The sequence below is a fragment of the Bison bison genome, unplaced genomic scaffold, assembly GCF_000754665.1.
Source record: "Bison bison bison isolate TAMUID 2011002044 unplaced genomic scaffold, Bison_UMD1.0 scf7180017864489, whole genome shotgun sequence".
Lineage (NCBI taxonomy): Eukaryota > Metazoa > Chordata > Mammalia > Artiodactyla > Bovidae > Bison > Bison bison.
Window position 1 is genome coordinate 5,995,928 of NW_011495048.1, and position 7,425 is coordinate 6,003,352.

At 38.4% G+C, this 7,425-nt stretch overlaps 1 pseudogene; it reads left to right on the forward strand.

The window, feature by feature from the left end:
• Nucleotides 1-994: 994 nt before the first annotated feature.
• On the forward strand, nucleotides 995-1,741 carry LOC105005316 (annotated as a pseudogene).
• Nucleotides 1,742-7,425: the final 5,684 nt, after the last annotated feature.

Consider the following 7,425-nt stretch of genomic DNA (forward strand, 5'->3'; position numbering starts at 1 on the left):
TCAACTACAGACAGACATGATTTGAAGTAGCCAAATTTTCTTTTTACAACCATAATTCACATTTAGTCTGTTCAAAATACTCTTGGGGTTAGCACATCGAGAAGGCATTATCCCAAAATTAAACACTCATAGCTGCTTGCAAAATGCTTGCAAATATAGAGCATTTGCAGTGTAGGTAAACAGATACAACTGTAGTATACTGTAGAGATTTGGGGAAAATTCAGGAGTGGAACATATTAAGAGAGATACTTTTCTTCCACTGTCTTCTAGCCTTTGTTCAGAGATAAACTAATTTCTTCCAAATGACATCCTGCTAGAATCTTGGCTATACCGCAAACTAAAATGTTGCCTTCAGATACTCTAGACGTCTGTGATCCTTTTCTACTCCACTGATCCACCTGTATTTATTCACACTGAGGAGATATTTGCATGGGGAGTACTTAGAGGTCTCTATAAATAATGCCAAAGTGAAACAGAACTGTAGCCAGTAAAATTTAGGAATAAATGATTAGTCCTTAAAGAATCTACTCCAAGGCCCACAGTTATGCCTGTGGGAAGACTAAGATTGGGACAGGTGACTGGGCTGATGTCACAGAAGTTCACTCTTAAAGTGAGACAAGCAAGGGGACAGTATGAACTCAGAATCTAAAACCTATATCCCATTATCAGTAGGTCATGCGTTCCCCAAGGATAAGGATGGGGTTTTATACATTCCTGTTTTTCAGAGCCCAGCATACTGCTTTCCACCATAGGGAGCCTTCTGTAAGTTGGCTAAGTAAACACACTGGTGTAGGGTGTAAGTGCTGCAGTAGAAACTCAAGATCTGATCGGTACCAAGAGGAAACAGAAGTGAAGACGGCATATCCTGGCTGCCTCTTAGCATCGTGAGAGAGTCATATGACACAAGCAGCTGACTCAGGTTTAGAAAGACTCAGTGGTTGGGTTGTTGCAGCCACGGTTACCCAGCCAGGGACCCAAGCCAGCCCTCCTCAGAATGTCAGGCAAAGACTGAACTGAAATCTTTCCCTCTTGAGTGGCACAGACCATCATGAAGGCTCTGTTAAAAGGAGCACAGATAGGTGGAAACTTCATGAAGAAAGAAGAAATCTAATGCCTTAACTCTTTCGACAGATCCTTAAGAAGATAATAATAGAGACTAAAATGTAGATGGGTGAAGTGATGAGAGAAGCTGCCTTTTCACTTTCTGAGGCCAAGTTCACAGCGAGGGACTTAAGCACCCCAGTTATCCAAAATGTAAATGGAGCCCAAGTGAAGATTAGAACGAAGAAAGATAATGTAACAGGTGTTCCTTTGCCAGTGTTTGAATATTACCATGAAGGAACTGACAGTTACGAACTGACTGGTTTAGCCCTAGGTGGGAAACAGTTTGACTAAACTGAAGAGGAATTATGCCAAAGCAGTGGAATTACTGGTGGAACTGGCTTCGCTGCAGACTTCCTTTGTTACTTTGGATAAAGCTATTAAGATAATCAACAGGCGTGTAAATGCCATTGAACATGTCATCATTCCCTGGATTGAAACTACCCTTTTCTATATCAGCACAGAGCTGAATGAGAGAGAGTGAGAAGAGTTCTACAGGTTAAAAAAAATACAGGAGAATAAAAAGATTCTCAAGGAAAAATCTGATAAGGACTCAGAGCAAAGGAGGGCAGCTGGAGAAGTGACAGAGCCTGCTAATCTCCTGGCTCAAGAGAAAGACGAAGATCTTCTGTTTGAATAACATTTCCTGCTCTGGTTCTTCCAGAAGGCCTAACATGGCACCATTTTAATTCATGGTGTGTAGGTTTGGTATGTGTGGCTATTTATTTTTTTGGCTTCAGAATTTCACCAGTTGTTAAATGTCCCTGGATGTCTGTTTATGGGATCTGCCTTTGAAGAGTCATAATTAAACAACTATTAATCACCAATGAAATTTGTAAAACCTGCCCAGGAACTTGTAGAATTTATTCTGCACAAGTGTCACCCTACCTCACTTATATGTCTGTTACAAGTGATCCCCTTACCAAACATACTAAGAAATCCCTTTTAGGAAGCAGCAGTGTTCTCAGGCCAACATACGTAGACCAGCTGCTGCTGGCGCACCCTTTGTTCCTATCTGTTCACACACCTTGGCACCATTGTCTGAGATTGCTACAGCCATTCTTGTGTTAGTTATTGTGGAATTTCTCTCCTCAAGCTTTATGAAAACCTTCATCTATTTTTCTTTAAATAATAGGTCTCTGGTCTGTCATGGGAACAATTCTGCTAATTCAAATATGAATATGGTATAAACAATAAAATGATTTAAAAAAGAAAAAAAAATCCAAAATCCTGGATCAAATGCTTGTGTACCCTATCCCACAAAAAAGTATCAAGGAAAATGACTAGAATCTAGGGTCACATCCCACCCCAATATTTTGCTGAGGATACATGTGATGTTAAGCCAAACACAAAGGAGACACAAAGGAGACTGAGGCTATGGTTTAGATCACTGTGAGAGTCCTTTGTGAGAGATCAGGGAAAGGTAAGGGAAATCAGGAAGAGAGCTGGATGTGTGTTCCAGGAAGCTTTTACTGAATGTCCTCTACAAAAGTAATGCATTTCCTCCACATTGCAAAAATTTTATATTTAATAGATAATGGGGAATGGAAACCAAAAGTAGGGAGTCAAGAACTATCTAGAGTAGCAAGCAAATTTCGCCAAGGAGTATAGAATGAAGAAGGGCAAAGGTTAACACAGTTTTGCCAAGAGAAAACACTGGTCATAGCAAATATCCTCTTCCAATAACACAAGAGAAGACACTATACATAGATATCACCAAATGCTCAATACCAAAATCAGATTGATTATATTCTTTGCAGCCAAATATGGAGAAGCTCTACACAGTCAGCAAAAACAAGACCAGGAGCTGACTGTGTCTCAGACCATGAACTTCTTATTGACAAATTCAGACTTAAATTGAAGAAAGTGGGGAAAACCACTAGACCATTTAGGTAGAACATAAATCAAATCCCTTATGATTATACATTGGAAGTGACAAATAAATTCAAGGGATTAGATCTGATAGAGTGCCTGAAGAACTATGGACAGAAGTTCCTGACACTGTATGGAGGCAGGGATCAAGACTATCCCCAAGAAAAAGAAATGCAAAAAGGCAAAATGGTTGTCTGAGGAGGCCTTACAAATAGCTGTGAAAAGAAGAGAAGCAAAAGGCAATAGAGAAAAGGAAAGATAAACCCATTTGAATGCAGAGTTCCAAAGATTAGCAAGGAGAGATAAGAAAGCCTTCCTCAGTGATCAATGCAAAGAAATAGAGGAGAACAATAAAATGGGAAAGACTAGAGAGCTCTTCAAGAAAATTAGAGATACCAAGGGAACTTTTCATACAAAGATGGGTACAATAAAGGACAGAAATGGTATGGACCTAACAGAAGCAGAAGATATTAAGAAGAGGTAGCAAGAATACACAGAAGGACTATATTAAAAAAAAAAAAAGGTGTTCACACCCAGATAATCACACTGGTGTGATCTCTCATCTAGAGCCAGACATCCTGGAATGTGAAGTCTTGTGGGCCTCAGGAAGCATCACTACGAACAAAGCTAGTAGAGGTGATGGAATTCCAGTTGAATTTCAAATCCTAAAAGATGATGTTGTGAAAGTGCTGCACACAATACACCAGCACATTTGGGAAACTCAGCCGTGGCCACAGGACTGGAAAAGGTCAATTTTCATTTCAATCCCAAAGAAAGGCAGTGCCAAGGAATGCTCAAACTACCACACAATTGCGCTCATCTCACAAGCTAGCAAAGTACTGTTCAAAATTCTCCAAGCCAGGCTTCAGCAATACGTGAACCGTGAACTTTCAGATGTTCAACCTGGTTTTAGAAAAGGCAGAGGAACCAGATATCAGATTGCCAACATCCGTTGGATTATCAAAAAAAGGAAGAGAGTTCCAGAAAAACATATATTTCTGCTTTATTGACTATGCCAAAGCCTTTGACTATGTGGATCACAACAAACTGTGGAAAATTCTGAAAGAGATGGGAATACCAGACCACCTGACCTGCCTCCTGAGAAATCTATGTGCAGGTCAAGATGCAACAGATAGATTTGGACATGGAACAACAGACTGGTTACAAATAGGGAAAGGAGTACATCAAGGCTGTATATTGTCACTCTGCTTATTTAATGTATGTGCATAGTGAATCATGAGAAATGCTGGACTGAATGAAACACAAGCTGGAATCAAGATTGCCAGGAGAAATATCAATAACCTCAGATATGCAGATGATACCACCCTTATGGCAGAAAACAATGAAGAATTAAAGAGTCTCTTGATGAAAGTGAAAGAGGAGAGTGAAAAAGTTGGCATAAAACTCAACATTCAGAAAAGATCATGGCATCTGGGCCCATTACTTCATGGCAAATAGATGGAGAAACAGTGGAAACAGTGACAGATTTTATTTTATTTTATTTTTTGGCTCCAAAATCACTGCAGATGGTGGCTTCAGCCTTGAAATTAAAAAATGCTTGCTCCTTGTAAGAAAAGTTATGACCAACCTAGACAGCATATTAAACAGCAGAAGACATTACTTTGTCAACAAAGGTCCATCTAGTCAAAGCTCTGGTTTTTCCAGTAGTCATGTATGGATGTGAGAGTTGGACCATGAAGAAAGCTGAGGGCTGAAAAATTGATGCTTTTGAACTGTGGTGTTGGAGAAGACTTTTGAGAGTCCCTTGGACTGCAAGGAGATCCAGCCAGTCCATCCTAAAGAAAATTAGTCCTGAATATTCATTGGAAGGAGTGATGCTGAAGCTGAAACTCCAATACTCATTGAGTTTCAAATTCTCTGACTCATTTGAAAAGACCCTTATGCTGGGAAAGATTGAAGGTGGGAGGAGAAGGGGAAACAGAGGATGAGATGGTTGGATGGCTTCACCGACTCAATGGACATGAGTTTGAGTAAACTCCAGGAGCTGGTGGTGGACAGAGAGGGCTGTCATGCTGCAGTACATGGGATTGCAAAGTGTCAGACACGACTGAGCAACTGAACTGAGCTAAATTATGCCTTGCATGTCTAATGCTCATTATTTATTATTCCTGATAGATTATGATCTCCTTAAAAATAAATTTTTTTTTTTACCAGTTACATTCGTATTACTTCAACATTGTTTCTTCTATGTGTAAATTTCCAATGAATGTTTGTTGAATGAAACTGTGCCCAAAGTTGTTACCTTGCTGACTTCTTATGGCAATAGTGTATATAACAGAATGATCTGGAGTGATTTTAAATATGCAGACCTGGACAGTCCAGTTTTATCCACCATAGATTCTGATGCATTCAACTAACTGGCTGAATTAAAACATTGTTTAATACCCCCAGATCGTTCTGATATATGTCCCTGACTAAATATCAGTACTTTAGTGAGTGAGAAAGAAAATGCTGTTGATTTCCAATATATGTATCCCCCACTCCAGTACTCTTGCCTGGAAAATCCCATGGACAGAGGAGCCTGGTAGGCTGCAGTCCATGGGATCGCGAAGAGTCAGACACGACTGAGCGCCTTCACTTTCACTTTTCACTTTCACGCATTGGAGAAGGAAATGGCAACCCACTCCAGTGTTCTTGCCTGGAGAATCCCAGGGACGGGGGAGCCCGGTGGGCTGCCGTCTATGGGGTCGCACAGAGTCGGACATGACTGAAGTGACTTAGCAGTAGCAGTAGCAGAGTAAATTTCAATTTCCCCAAATTTTCTTTAGCTTCCTTCTTCTCAGTTAGTATTCTTCTACTCCTTATGGCACCCTATTTTCAATATACTTTCCCATAGGGACTATCCCACTTAATTAGCTGTGTGCCAGATTGGAAAGCAATTCCTGATCAGGTGTTAGCTGATGCTTCCTATGGTGTTACATCTTGTAAAGCAATTTCAATTTAATAGGAAAATGTGAGGACCAAAATCTTTAGGGCTTAAGATATCTAATAGGGGTTTCAAGTACCAGCATGGGAGCTATTTCAGGACAGGGAGGTCTTTAAAATAGACCTCTAAAATCACAACAAAACTGGTTCCCCACTTATGAGGTTGGCCCCATTTCTCCAAACCTAAAACCCCAGTTATATCTGACATGAAAAGTTTGTGGTGATTTCTATTCTATTGAATATAGTCCTGAATTTTAGAAAATATTTATTTGTAAATTGTTCTTTATAGTATCTTTTAAAATCTATGATGTTTGTTTATATATTTTATATATATATATACATATGTTTGTTTATATATATATATACACATATGTTTGTTTATATATATATATATAAAATATAATATAATATAATGATTTGTGGGACAAGTTTAGCATTGACAGGTAAATTAATCCAAGCAGTTTTCTTTCAAAGCTAAGCCAAGGTTTCTTTGTTAATGAACATTTTCTGCTCCCTTGTCATAAGTTTAAGTGGGACAAAGAGAGGCAAGATGGCCACCAGAGAAGTGCTCCAGTAGGAGGTTACAACTGCCTTTCATTTTCTCTGTGGGTTTGATTAGCATCGTTCCTTTAACTTTCCAGTCAATTTTAATATCAACTTAGGGCAGATAAGTTAAAACCAAAAATAGGACTCTTCTACTTTAAAAAAAAAAAAGGTTTTTATTTTTTAAAAGAAAAAGGCTGAGAACTGACATTCCTTATTAAAGAAAATCTGTCAATTGTTTATCTTTTTTGTTTTACACCTCTTCTAAAAGAAGTAAAAACATGCATGCACATGCTCACACACACACACACACAAACAAATATACAACCTAAAAGACAAATAAATAAAAAAGTCTCCAAATGTTTACATGCTACTTTGTATCAGATACTCTTATGTATATACTATATTTAATTTTCAATGTAATCCTGTGAGGACAAAATATTATTGTGTTCATTTTTTTCTACCATTAACTAACTTGAAGAAATTCCACAAGGTAGGAGTCAATGTTCTTTAAAAAAACACACAAACACACTCTCAGTGGAAGAATGTTATTTGTATGATTAGATGAAAACAGCTATATTTTCCCCCATAAAATTGGTTAAATTATAATATTTTCTCATTTTCTCATAAAATGTGAATCATTAGTACCAGAAAACAGCAGAACATGCACATGCAATTCATTACATATTTTCCTAATTTCCTAATTGACTTTAATTGATACTAATTTTTTTCATGAAAGCATTTATTAAACAGAAACTGTAACACTTGTATCAGACACTTGGGATTTAACAGGCATAATTTCTTCTTTTGAACAGCGTTAGTCTAATGGGGGATACAGAGAAGTAAAAAAGCAATTATAATTTAGAGTGACAAGGACCACATGGGGAATGAGATTGACAGAAGAGGAACACCTAACCCTGACAAGAGGATTGGGAGGCTTCTGGAGACACGCAGGGCTCACAG